This window comes from Serinus canaria, chromosome 4 (genome assembly GCF_022539315.1).
Source record: "Serinus canaria isolate serCan28SL12 chromosome 4, serCan2020, whole genome shotgun sequence".
NCBI classification, from domain to species: Eukaryota; Metazoa; Chordata; class Aves; order Passeriformes; family Fringillidae; genus Serinus; species Serinus canaria.
Window position 1 is genome coordinate 45,388,960 of NC_066317.1, and position 14,375 is coordinate 45,403,334.

Consider the following 14,375-nt stretch of genomic DNA (forward strand, 5'->3'; position numbering starts at 1 on the left):
TCCTTAGTATCCTTCTGAGAACAATTTAACCTCAGATGCTGGAAAATCCATGCATTATTACAAACTGGGAATTTTCTTTGCATGATGAGTTAGTTTTGCACACATTAACCGAGATTTCACAATTCCCAGTGTAGCAATAGGTTTAAGAAAGCACCTGCACTGCAAAATCTCCAAACCTGACCAGAACAAATTTTGTTTAATTTTTGGGTATTGACAATTATTTGAAGCGCAAACTGTGCAATAATCAATCCCACTTAGTTCTGATCCTACTTTTAAGGAGCCAGGTATTATTTCAAAGTTCATATTTACACTATCTCTGAATGGTGTAAATGCCATCTGGAAGTCAGGAGTCAAAAGTCTTATGTGGACAGGTATAAACTCAACCAATTATGCCTTTGAAGAAATTCCTGAAAACACTTGCAAAAAAACCAACAACAATTCGACCTTAGTGCCAATGTAAGTTATTTTAAATAATATTATGAATTGATTTATAAATTTATAATTTTTGACTATATCTTCAAACATGACACCATTTGCAGTGGGTCTGGGACTGTATACCAAATTTTTGTGCAAATAAGATTAACTCCTTTAACCTCACCTGGGTTGTTACCTGCTTATACTGGGGCTACATTTCCCCTGTTGGTTCCTGTTTATTTCTAGGAAATGCATGTACATGCCATGTTCATTCAAATAAGTGGTTTGCTGGAGCATTGTACATCCACCTGAGCAGCTTGTTCCCCTTCCTCCATTACAGTAGGGAAAAAGATTCACACTCAAGGACATATAATTTGCATTTGCTCCTTTTTGCTCATCTGTAGCACGAACTAAACCTGCCACCACCAAAGTTTAAGAAATAGTTATGCTGAAAAGATGTCCATGGCCCATTCCCAGGAAACTGGTGAGTGTAACAGTGACCATACAGCCAGTGACTCAGATTAGAGGGTAAGAACCATTTTCCAGCAGAAAAGTGCTACTAAGATCCACATTGTTGCACAACACTTTGAACCTTGAAGGCATCTTAGACAATAGCACAAAGATTGTTTTCTATTCTCAGTCTTGTTTCAGTCAGTCATATCCCCTGGTATCCAAAAAACCAGAGATGAATGTTAGAACGGGCTCTGGATAACACATTACCTAATGCTGTTCAAGACTAGGAGAATTACCTGTTGGAAATTATCTGGAAGGGTCTTAATGAATACCACAAGGTTTCTGCTAAACAGACGTTCTTAGCCAGTCTGGAGAGATTCTACCTCGGATCACGATTAATTGCTTGGATTTCATAAGGTGCACCAGATGTCAGGGTCAGCAAGTCCTCTTGCTGTTTCAGGAACACTGCCAAAAATATTGGCTGGCTCTGTTCCAGGGGACTGACTTCATGCAGCAGCAGGATAGCAGTCACTGGTCGTCCTTTAAAGGTTTGATTTCCATCCTGATTTCTAAACGGTGAGAACTTTAGATAAACAGGAAACTCAAGAATTTTTTATGCCTAGAGGAACACTCACCTACCCAAATTATTTCAAGCATGGCAAAGGATATTTAAGATTTATTATCTAAGGGATGGCATGAATGCTGACCATGAAAAAAAGCAGACAGGAAAGCAAGGAAGATGTTGTATTTATTCACACTCAGACATGCATTAGTGCTGTTGACTGTCTTTTGTCTGCCTGGAGAGTTCAATTTGGCAATTCCAATATATAATATTGCAGCCCTTTAACTGTAAGCTCTCCTGCTGCCAGAGGTCAACTCTCAACAAGCTAGTAAGTCTCTGGGAGAGTCAGAGAAAGCTGCCCACCCTTTCAATCTCAGCAAATGGTGGGGGTGGCTCAAAGCATGAAAAGGCAGGAGGGCAGGTGATTTCTTATGACAACAGAAATTTGTGTTTCCTTTGCCTTTCTCACACAAGAATAAGCTTTTTTTTTTTTTACTTTTATCATTCAATTTCAATAAATTTAATGGTTTAGGTCCAAAACTGTTCCTCAGCTTTTGTTAGTGACGTTTCTGGAGACAGATACAGATGCTGTGGACCAGTCTTTCCTTGTACCAAAATAAAATTGTAATGATGAAAACCAACTCGATGTCAGGTTTTGGAGGGCTTAAAGGGGTTAAAGAGGATAAAAAAGACTGCAGGGTTAGTTTAGAGAAAAATGTGGTACCTACAAGCAGCAGCAAAGACAGGTGTAGGGAACTAAAACAGTCAAACAAATATAACAACTGCATAATGACTACTTCTTACAGCTTATGAAAGCCTAGAAGGAGAAAGTCTGGGAGGGAAGGCTGCAGATGGCTGCTGATATTCCTGCTAAATCTTTTTCTGGCAGTGCTCTAACGCCAAGGAAAAGGGTAACAAGAGACCATGTCCATCGTTACCATGTGCACAGAAAGCTGAGCTGTAGACAGCTCTGGTCAGCTGAGACAAAGTGCTCCTCGTAGACCTTCTGATATTTTTCAGCCATCTATTCTCAGAGAGCTTGTCTTTAGTGCTTCAGGCTGGTTTACCCTGGGAGAGTTTCAACCATCTGTAAGTAAATTTGTCATTGGAGAATTTTCTGTAGGTAAAATAAAGGAGGAAAATGCTTGGAGAAAAGTAAAAATGCCCTCACTGGACAGCTTGCTTTCACTGGAAAAGTCATCCATTTCCTCTAATGCTCACCAGTCATTTACCGGACTATATTATTTTTAGTTTGGGTGGTTGTTAAAGATAGGATTATAAATAAATGTATGCCTGAGTGCTATTCCAACCACTTTTCCTTGACACTGGGAATTGATATTGCAGGCATCATTACATGGTTTGTACTCTGAGGGGTGGGAGGGCTCTGTTAATAAAAGTATGCTTTATACACAGCCTTTTTGTTAGTCTTTTTAGACTGCAGTTATGACTGACCTTATGACTGGGCAAATCTCTGGAAAGCTTCCAAAAATATCCATTGCCTTTTCAGCTGAAACAGGAATCTTCTGTAAATTAGGTCTCTAAGAAGGAAGGGAAAGACATGGGGAATTGAGTATGTCATTCTATAGTTACCCAGGCATATCAAGCCTGTCTCAGTAAATAACAGTAGACACCAGCTGCTAGTCTAGTATGAAGGGGGCATTAAAATATTAAAGCTAGTAATCTACCCATTTAGAAAGGAAAGGTAAACAGCACTTAACAGTGCTGAAGACTGAGCTGCAATTTATGATTCAGGATTTTTACCCATTTCAAAATGGGCTTACTGAAGGTTTTCAGTGTGTTATTTTAGACTGGTGTTCAGAAAAATAAGGGCATGCATGCTCTACTGAGAGCAAAAAATAATAGCAATGATGGTTATCATCAGGTTAGTACAAATATTCATAAATTTGTAGTTAATTTTAATTCCTAGTATCTTGGTTTTCCACTAATTCTTGTTAATGTTTTATTTCCTACTTTTATCTAATGAATAGTGTCATAGTGGCAAATAAAATAAAGATGAAAGAAGATTCTAGAGGTCATCTAATACACTGATTTTTTTTAAGGGAATTGACTGACATTTTGGATTGGGGAGAGCATGATCAACCAAATAGTTGACAGATTTCATCAAATTGATTGACATACCTTATTGTTTAACATTTGTCAGGAAAGATCATTGCATAGTTTAGACTAATGAGCTACCTTACAACCATGATTTCATTCCTATAAATAAGATTACAAATGCAATTAATGCAAATATTTCAAGAGTGCTCTCAAATCTGCATCTCTGTAGTGGTTGATTGTGACTGAAGCATTCATTCAATTTGTGGCAATGATCTCATGAACCACCTTTGATACTTCAATGACCACAAGCCCAGGAATGACACACCATCACTCTAGTCTAATCCATGCTCCTGCACAAGGACAAAACCATCAGCATGTACACCCTTTCCCAAGTTGGTGCAAATATCCTGTTTGTAAATTGATGATTTCAAGTAACATTCATGTTTGTGTATAAATATTCTTGCTAAACCACTCAGGAGACTAAAATCTCTCTTTCTATAGGGCAAGATAGCACTTACATCTACAACTTATCTGGGCATCTCCTGCTAGACTTTCCAATAACTTCAAACAGCACCCAGAGGCACCATTCTTTATTCCTGTGACAGTCATCTTCAAGACAGTCTGCTCTCAAGGCTGATACCAATAACATTGGTAGAGCTGTAAGTATCTGAACAGTTATTACTTTTATTGATTATAGTGAATCTCTGGATAAAACAGCAACACAAAAAACACATATTTAATGAAGTAATCTAGGTTATACATCTCAGGCTTTAGAAGATTCTAAACTTGAGAAACATTTTACATGGGACACATCCTGATTGCCATGGAGTCCTAGCCTTCAGAACCTGAGTTTTTATACAGCAGAAAAAAGGGGGTTTTTTTCCAGATCTGCAGCATTTAAAGGCAATCAGTTTTGTTCAAGCTTACTCTTAAAATATTCTGAGATAATTCTTGATAATTCTTGAAAATACTCTTGATAATTATTTTAAAATAAACCAAGGTGTGATCAAAGGGGACTGCAGTGGAAATTTTAATGGATTCTTAACTAAGATGTCTGTTACAAAATTATTGACAGCATAGTGAGGAACACAATGCAGCAGAACACCCTCTCAGTGGCAACTAAGAGTAAAGTCACAGATTTAAAATCTGTTATCTGGTGGCAGTTTGAAAAGAGTACAGATTCTGAGCCAGTTTTTGTTGCACAGCCTTCCTTCGTTTGATGAGGTTCATTTTAATAATCTATTAATTTGCTTCAAATTGCCTAGAACTAAGCCTAAGGTCTGGATTGTTCACTTCAATAAAAAGGAAGATTGCCATCACATATCCTACTAGTTAATCCAGAAATGTTACCACAATTAACAGTTTATAATGGAAGCAATGCCTTAATATTTTGGTTCTGCAGATTGTCACAGGCTCCTGCAGCAACCCAGACGAAAGCTCCTACTGGGCACAGATAAGAAGTCATAAGAAATTGAACAAAATGAAAAAAATCTCATGCTATGTGAAGGTTGTATCTTACTTAGCAAACTGCTGAGCTAACATTTCTCTTCAGTTCAACCAGAAATTGTGACTAGTAGAATTCATATAAATGCTCTTAATCATGAAAAAACAGCTCAGACATTCAGATTTTCTAACAATAAGGAGACATTATTGTTGGAAGTATTTCTGGTTTCTAATTTCAGATAATTCTTTAAATTTCAGAGAACTCTTGGTCAGAAGAGAATCCGTAAGTTTCAGGTAAGATCTCTACAGAAAAGTTTGTGACCAAGTATATACCTGAATACCTGCTGCTGAGAGAAGCCTTAGAGCTGTACAATGGCCCACACCACAGTCTGAAATAAGTATGTGTGAGCCTGAAAAATCAGCTTTAGGTCCATAATGGGGACAGAAGTGTATATGGATTCTTACATGTATGGTCTCATGGGCAGCAGCTTGCCACCAGGAGCTCCTGATCCCTACTGAGTTCAGACCCAGAAAAGGCTCAGCTTCTCTTAATCCTTCTCTCAGGCTCTCTCTGTCCCTGGTGCACACCAGTCAAGGACCAGCCAGCAGGCCATTTTGGAAACAAACAGTTTCCTCCCCCCTGGGCCACTGCTGAAGCAACCCTGGCAAGCTGAGGGAGTGACTGATACCTTTTACTACGTTTGCTGAAGGAACTCAGCACCTGATAACAACTAATAAGACAGGGCAAGAGTCAGCAGCTGCCACTGACATATCCAGGGTGATGTGAGTGCTGGCGTGCTGGCAGCTCTGACACAGTACAAATGCAGGTAAATTCAACTGTAATTAGAAAACAAAAAAAAAAAAACCCACAACAAACAAAACCAACCCCCCCCCCCCCCTTGAAGAGCTCCTTTGCATACTCAGAACAGCATGGAAACAGGGAGAAGCAGAGTAAACAGGGCCAGACTCTCAGTTGTGCTGAGCAAGGACATGGAAGACCACGAAGACAGAAAACTTCAAGCCAGCTAATTCTGTAATGTAAAGCCACTTGAAATCTTAAAGGATTAATACATTATTACTGATATACTATTACCTGCAGATTTATAGTCTTCAGTTCTAAACATTTGTAGTCCTCCCTTGCCACAAAAGAACAGATAGGAAAAACAATTGTGACAGACTAGAAGAAGCATCAAAGTGTTAGTTAGATATTTATTGTGGTAGGAAGAAAGCCTGTGTTCCTACTTACTTTCTATTCAGGCAAACTTCTTTTGCCTGGAGTTAGAGGTTTGTTGAACACAGAGAAAGAAGATGAGATAAATTAGGTTTACATTTTTTTTTTAGGTTTTTGGCCTTGACCAGGATTGTTTGCTGACAAGTAAATCCCCTTTGGTAGAATTAGGTGGTTATCATTAGTGGTTTGGTCACAGCAAGGAGATGGGAGGAGGGAGAGTTAAGTAGTTTATCATTTGATGTAGCTGTCTGGCAGGATGACCTCATTTTTCACTGTCAATAACAGCTTTAAGAATTTGTATTTAATGTTCTCTGCTAATGATGAAGCTGCTTAAGTTTCAAATTAAAGTTAATTAGACAGGCTACAGCTCTGTTCTTATACATGACATTTGGTCAGGACTTCAAGACTGAAAGCAGTTGGTTAATATTTACTATTTCCTCTTCATTTAAACACAGGATTAATTTCTTGTCTGTGCAGTGAAGCTGTTAAGGCTGTCTGTAAGTTAAATTCATCAATCTAAAAGAAGCAGTAACAACTGAACCACTACATCAAACTCAAATACAGCTGACAAAATTAAATGCTGGGTGAATTGCTGTTGAACATAACAGTAGTACCCACCAATTTAAGCTTATGGGGAAGGATTCAGGACATCTAAATAACAATTATGAAAGGATGGATTTTAGTTACTTTTGTCAGCATCCTAAATGACAATCTGGTCTCTCTGAAAATCCCTGCACAATTGTGGAGGTGACTAAATCCATTAGCTGTCTTACTTGGAGACATTTGCCTCTTGCCTGAAACTACGTACAAACCAGTCCAAGGCAGACAGACCCCTGAGCAACACTTCTCTGTGGCCTGGTGATCAGGGCAGCTGACTGTGAGACAGACTTAATTCACTTTGGGGTTAGCTGAAGGAGAAACCTGTGCTGTCACCAGTGGAATAATACACTATAGACAACAACAGCCTCACCACCACATGGACTGGCTCCCATCAGGACAGACGTGTGCCATATTTTACAGCTCCCTACACTGTAAATTGAGAGCTAGATCTCTTCTTCAGAAGAGCCAGGGCACCCTCAGGAGGAGTCTCAAACCCCAGTGCTGCCAGGGGAGCCGAAGGCAGGCATCTCTGCAGATCTGCACAGGAGATGTGATATGTCTGTGTGATGGCTTCCTCACAGCTAAGAGGAGGGGGCTGTGTGGTGTCTGTCCCCTCTTCAGTCCTAACAGCTAAAGCTAATGAAGTAGTCCTTCCCAGGGTTTTGGGAGTTTTCTTGCCATTAAACAAAACCTCCTAATTATTATCCCATTAGGTCACTCAGGACTTATGCTGTTTGCATAAGCTTTACATGTAACCTTTTTTCTGAAAAAATAACCATTTATGTAAAAATTCCAATGACTGTAGATTCAAACAGAGGATGGATTTCAGTGGAAATTCTCCTGCTTCAGGCAGACATCCAGCTGCCCCTAGTATGAAGTGTTTTAGTACAAAGTGCTTCCACACCTTCAGCCTAAGGGAAACCAAAGCTGATCCAATATTCATTGCCTTGAGAACTGATAAGCAAGAGCCCAGTACCTCCTTGATTTCATACCCCAAGAGGCCACACATTCAGAGTGGCATAGTTCTTTTTATTTTGCCTTTTTTCCACATTAAATGTACCATATTGTATACAAGTACCTCTCAACACCTTGTCTTAGAGAGCTACCAGTTGGTGTCATTTCAGCAGTGGGGACAGTTCCTCCATAACCCTAAACCAAGGGGAAGCCTTGGTGGTCCCTCCCTTACACACTGAGATACCTTGCTTTTTGTATAGCCACAAATAGGTCACTCCAGAGAAAAATCTCACATACAATTCCTTCTCTATACTTTGTATTAAAAAGTGGTACTAAGGTCCCCTATTTGTCACCCTTCTAGGAGGAAGAAGCCTGTGACCTGGTTCAGGCATGACCCCTCAGTGCTGCTATGTATAACTCACAGCTGAATGACTTCTCCTTATCCTATCCTTACTTAGGGGTGACAGGTATGTCACAGAAGACCCTAGATAGCTGAAATAATTTTGTAGCATCACAACTTCTTGCTCCTGGAGTGTCTCATAGGATGCTGAGGTCTGTCATGAAAGGATTCCTGAACCAGTGGAGTTTCCAGCTGGATCTGGGCCTCTGCATTTTAATGGCAGTGGGGACTGTGTTGGAAAACAGTCAGCCCACTCCAGGGAACTCTTCCTCCTACAGAACAGGTCCTTGATCAATGGTATCATTCCACAGACAAGAGTGTTAGTGATTCCTCATGCAGGGCAAGCGCATGGTAAGACTTAACAAGCTACATCTGAAACCCAGATATGTTTGCAGGTTGGCTAGATATCATCAATATAAGCAGGCTTTCAAATAACCTTAATCAATTATTAAATATCAATAGTAATTCACAAGGCACTGGGTAGAAGGAGCAGGCAGAAAGCAGTATCCTAATGCTCAGCAGATCCTTTGTCATTTTTGATCTCTAGATACTAATCCAGCAGCATGAGATTCTGGCTCACCATATTTACATGGAATTGGACTGGTTACATAGGGCCACGACTAGGGTTGTAAGCTTCCAGAAATAATTTTCAAGTACAAAGGATATGTGCATTCAATCAGTTCTTCCACATCTGTTTCATAACATTGCGTAATTCATCTGCGTGGGTCCACAGTTTCATTTCTCCTGTTTGTAGCAATTGATCAGCCAAGACAATGTCAGGCTAATAACTTTGTTTTCTTCTTACCATAGCCCATTTTAGTGCTTTGTTTTGACTCCTGTGACTGAGCAAATTAATATTATGATTCTGCTTTGCCCCGGGAAAGTAACCGAGACCTGTAATTCCAGCTTTTGATGAGATTTGTACAAGATGTTTGCAGGAGTCTCCTAGAGAACTGTATCAGACTTAACTTTTCTATTAAGTTAGTCATGTTTCAGTTTATCATTCCAAATGCTCAAAATGAAAGTGCCCCTCATTTGTTTACAAAGGCTGCATCCTTTGATGAGAACCAGCAGCTCTTCACAGATACCATAGCCATGCTCTAGCCAGAAGCCAGAAGCCACAGGGCAGGCAGGAATGGAATGGGACTGAGCAGAAACTTCCCTTTTCCAAAGGAGGAAAAGCCAGGAAGACAGCTTAAAGGGAACCAGTCCCCAGGGAAGCAGAGCTCACTTACAGCTGCTTGCAGCTTAAGAAATATTACCTTGTCTTTTGCAAAGCCAGGAATAATCCCAGAATCTAACAAAGGAAGATGTAACAAACGCCACGCTGCCAGAAGATCAACTCTTTCATGGAATATAATCACTTCAGTATTATCAAGCAGTAACAAGTAGCTGGGAAGGCTGTTTCAGATTAAATTTGCATGTCATGCTTATTAACTTCATTAGTCACAAAATCTCCCTTGGATCTGCATGCAGTTTGACAGCCCATCTGAATGTCATTGGCTGAACAGTCAGAGCAGCCTTTCAAGACCCTGACAGATTATGACCACCCCTTCTTTCTGCCAGTGTCTGCTAACATTAAAGAGACAAAACACAAGACAAATTTTGGCTTGCCAGTGAAGCCCCATGAGACAGACCCTGTCATCTCAAAGTATGGCCCTGAGGAAGCAGAAACAGCCCAGTAGTTACAGACAAGTATTAAAGCAGGTCCAGTATATAGCCCAGCTGGATGTCTTCACTCCAATCTTTCACGATAGGCATGCTTCAAACCCTCCTCTCCTCCTTCTTCCATCTTTATCACATCCTCTCTCCCCCACATCCCCAAAATTAACAACTCTAAGCATAATACCCCTGCAGGTCTGCAAGGTGAAGTGCAACACACTGCTTGGGAGAGAGCATCAAAAGTGTTCTTGTACACTTTTAGGTTACTTATCTGGAGGTCACTAAAGAACACGTGTGAATAAAAGAACCCAATGGCAGTTCAGGCAAGTTAAATGATGGAAATTTTAAAAGAAACAAACAAGCTTTGTTCATATATTGCACAATTCAGCTTTAGAATTTGTGGCCAAGCAATCAGCAAGATTCAAGAAGCTAAATATTTATATGAAAAGCCAGAACTTCCTTTAGTTACTTATTTAGTTAGAGACATTAAATATTTTACACTATTACATTCTTCATGTCAAGCTTTTAAGCTAAACATTAAATCTAAAATGGGATTAAACAATGCACATTAGCACTTCAAGCAGCTTTCAGTAAATCATTTGTATTGGCTTGATCCAGGGATGAAATACTGAATATTATGGACTTTTGGTGTCATTAGTTCAGACTTCAGGAATCTCCATGATTTTCTGTACATCAAAGCATATTAACAATGTGGAAGGTAGAGGTATTCATTATTACAATTTTACATATACTAAAATAATCTACCAAAGTGAAAGAATTTACAGCTTCATGCAAATAAGGAGCAGGACAGAGCATGAAAGATTTTGTTATCAAACCTCTACTCCAACCATTTCCTAAAAGCAATCCAAACCACAGTGCTGTGATGCACTTTCATACAGAAACTGGCTGACACAAGAAGGACCTATTTTCAGTGTGGTTTATGCTCAGTGTGTGCTGAAGTCAGACTGCTGAAGCTGTCCCTAAACAGAACTACATTTCAATGTGCTTTGCTACCCATAGAATAAACTATCCATCTTATTTCTTAAGCCCTCTCATTATTTTTTTTCCTGTTACCTTCTAATATCAAATTAAAATACAGCTTCATTATTAACTGTTCCGTGTTATGACAACATTTCTGCCTGTCTTGTCCTTTCAAAGGGGACAATATTCAGAAAATGCACTGTGAATGTGTTTCAAGCATCACTCCTTTTAAGGCTTTCCAAAGTTACCTGCAAGCCATCATGTGAATCTTCCCTACCTTCACATTGGAAGAACAGCAGCAAAACTTTGTGACAGCTTGACAGAGTAGTGTTCAGGTTTTTTCAGCTCAACAAAACACAGTTTACTTGGTCAACCCTGCCCTAAGCAGCTCATCCAAAGTATTTGATTCTTGACTCTCTGATGGGATGAATCTGGATCTCAGTTCAGCAGGTCACCCTACACCAGCATTGAATTTTAACTCTGGCACATTGTAATGGGCACATCTGCTATTCAGGATCAAATGGTGTCCAGGTGTGGTTACAGGTGACTGTGGAACAGCTGCCAGCCAAAATAAATCTGTGAGGTTTATTTCTCCAAAGAGTTATGCAGACTTTATCCACTAGAGTTACAGTTCAAAGTTCAAAACCTCAGGTTTGTGAGAAATGATGAACCCTACTTAAAGAATAATGCTGAGTGCCACTAGATAAACCACAATTTCTTGCCTAGAAGCATCTAGAAATATTCCTGCTGCCAGTTGTCTGCAACACTAAGACTGAGAACTTAAAGGAGCAATACATCCTAAAGAACGTGATGATCACAACATACTATTGTTATTGACAATAGTAAGGGAAAACACAAAAACTTTTAAAAAGGAGTTTGGAGAGTGGTAGATGTACCAATGCTTTGAAAACACCTTTAAAAATGGATGACAGCTGGCAAACTCCAACTTGGTTTGTGCTTCAGCAATCATAAATCTTTTTTGTTCTTCACCTTTTACAACTTCTAAAGAGGCACAGCTGGCTTCTGAAGCCTTCAAATTGATCCACTCCTCGAGAATTAAAGCCATTCAAAGTTAAGGTGTATGGACTCAAAGCTTTGATTTCATCTGGCTCAGATCAGGTGTCTTAGTACAGGTTTAATTTGTATGTGAGTTCCTAAGGGAAATAAGGCCCTTTATAGTTCTTATTTCACTGAAAACTGCATGCCAGATGCTATGGAAATCCAAATGATCTGTGCCAAAAAATAGGAAAGGAGAATGGAAGAGTAACAATAATAATTATTATTATAGCAGGAGTTTCAATAGTATCCTGGAAATTTCTTCCCTTGGTGATTTAAAAAAAAATAGGTATGCACACTCAGTTTCATAATAATAATTAGTTACTTTTCACTGATTTAAAATTTTCTTCAAGGGCTAAAGTTTGGCAAGGGTCCAAGCCAGACAGCTACACAGGACACATAAGCTTCTAGGACACCATCAGGAGGATCAAAGAACCTGTGTCAGATTTTGTCAGCTGGCTGTAGATGCCCCATTCCTGGAAATGTTTATGGGCAGGTTGAACAGGGCTCTGAGTAACCTGGTCTAGTGGAAGGTGTCCCTGCCCTTGGAAGGGGGGCTGGAACTAGGTGACCTTTAAGGTCCCTTCCAAGTTTCCTTGTTAACAATTGCGGTGACCATTTACTTCCCCCCCCCCCCCAAAGTGCTATTTCACTTGCAGAACAAGAGAGAAAGCCAGTATCAGTTCTTCCATATCACTGATCTGAGCAGGACAGGATGACCACACCTCTTTGCCTTTTGATTCTACCACCTCTATAAGCACTGGAGAGAAGAATAGAGCTTCACAACATGTTATCCCTTGCACTTCTTTATTCTCCACTCACCAGCAACACCCTTAGTAATTAATCTCTTTAGCTTTTCTCCAAGCATTTCCTACAGGACAGGACAATAGTAGCTGAACTCTCATAATTCCTCAGATACTTAAATTCATGACCAAATCTGGGAGTGCCCTTCTGTCCCACAACAGGAAGCCACCAAGTCCTCACCTTTTAGGCCACTCAGCTGCTCTTCACCTCAGGCTAACCACTCATATTTACTCTTAAAAATTAGTTCAAGTACCATACTTACTCATAATAAAGCAACCCTCTTCTCACATTATCCATGCTCACCTGCATACCTATCCCACAGTTTCTCAATCCAGAGCACTCTTTTCCTCCAGGAATGGAAGCCCCAGACAAACACACATAACAACCTTCTGCTGCAAAGCATCCTTTCCCTTGTACCCCTCCTAGCAGCTGCCTTCTGTAGCCCCATTTTGATGTTAATTAAATCATTCTGGTGCATGACTGGACTAAGGGAGTCCCCAAGATGCTCAGCTGCTTGCTGAATCAAAATCCCCATCCTTGCAATGCTGCTAACTGCTAGAAAAATTCAAGTGAAGGTGGCTAGTTGATAACAGGAATTTGGATGTGGGATGTCTCCTTCATTCATCAGTTCTCTCAAGCTGAAAACCAAGGGTAAGGACTTTGTCCCAGAACTACCACAGCTCTCATCATTATATTTCTTTCCCATAATTTCAGAAAACAAATGTTTTCAAAAATTATCAATGCAAGGGTGATTATGCTTGTGTAGGAGCAGTAGTTCATTAGTTTACCTCAGCAGTGACAGGTGAATGATGGACACCTGTGATGCTCATGCTGAGGGTAAAGGACTGCCATGGTAAATATGGTACACCAAGTAAAACCATCCATGTCTGGAACACTAAATAGGAAATATCCCAGTTCTGTTGTGGCCATTACCTTTAAAAGACAAAACAAGAGGTTGTTTTGTACTTTATGAGGAGTCTTGTAGCAAAAGGAATGAGATTTCTGGTTTGTTGGAAATTAAAAACATATTTAAAGTTTTCCTCCATAACTGGAATGAAGACCCTGAATTTGTTAATTTCTTTCGTAAAGGAAGTGCTGTTTCAGAAAATACAAAAAAATTTCTTGCTGGCCTTTTTGAAATCACAGTGATCCAAGATTCACCTTGAGTCCCTGGGACTTTTTTCAGTCCCCTGGGAGATCTCCCCCAGGCTGCCTCTCCTGGTGTGGTGAGCTCAAAATCTCATTTTTGTTCTGGAGATTTCTGCCTCTCTTTGGATAGCTGAGGTCACCTCTGCAGAGCCATACTCTCCTACAAGTCACATTAATTGCCCAAAGAATCAGCATCCTCCCACACATTTATTTGAGCTCTAGCACTGTAGTTAGGAAAACCTGTTAAGGAGTTATGAGCTGTAACTATATGAATTCTTCTCTCTGCAGCACGCAAGGTTATAAATAGAATAGGAAATATAGAAGAGTTTCATGTCTTACCCAAGTCCTTCAGCTGGCTAAATTCCATGTCCACAGAACATGTTTCTTCTTTAGTCTTTGACTCTTTCAGTGTGTAGCTGATATTTTGGCTCCTGTACTCTTCGTTCACATCGGCTGACAAGCTCCAAATTGGCCAGAGCAAACTTGATCATATTTTGCTTAAAAAGCTTCCTGTCTGTGGCAGCCAGGATGCTGATCACTTCATCAGTTCATCTTGGTAAGCCAGAGGTGTCACAACTGCACTTCTCATCTAGCCAGCTGCTCCTTCA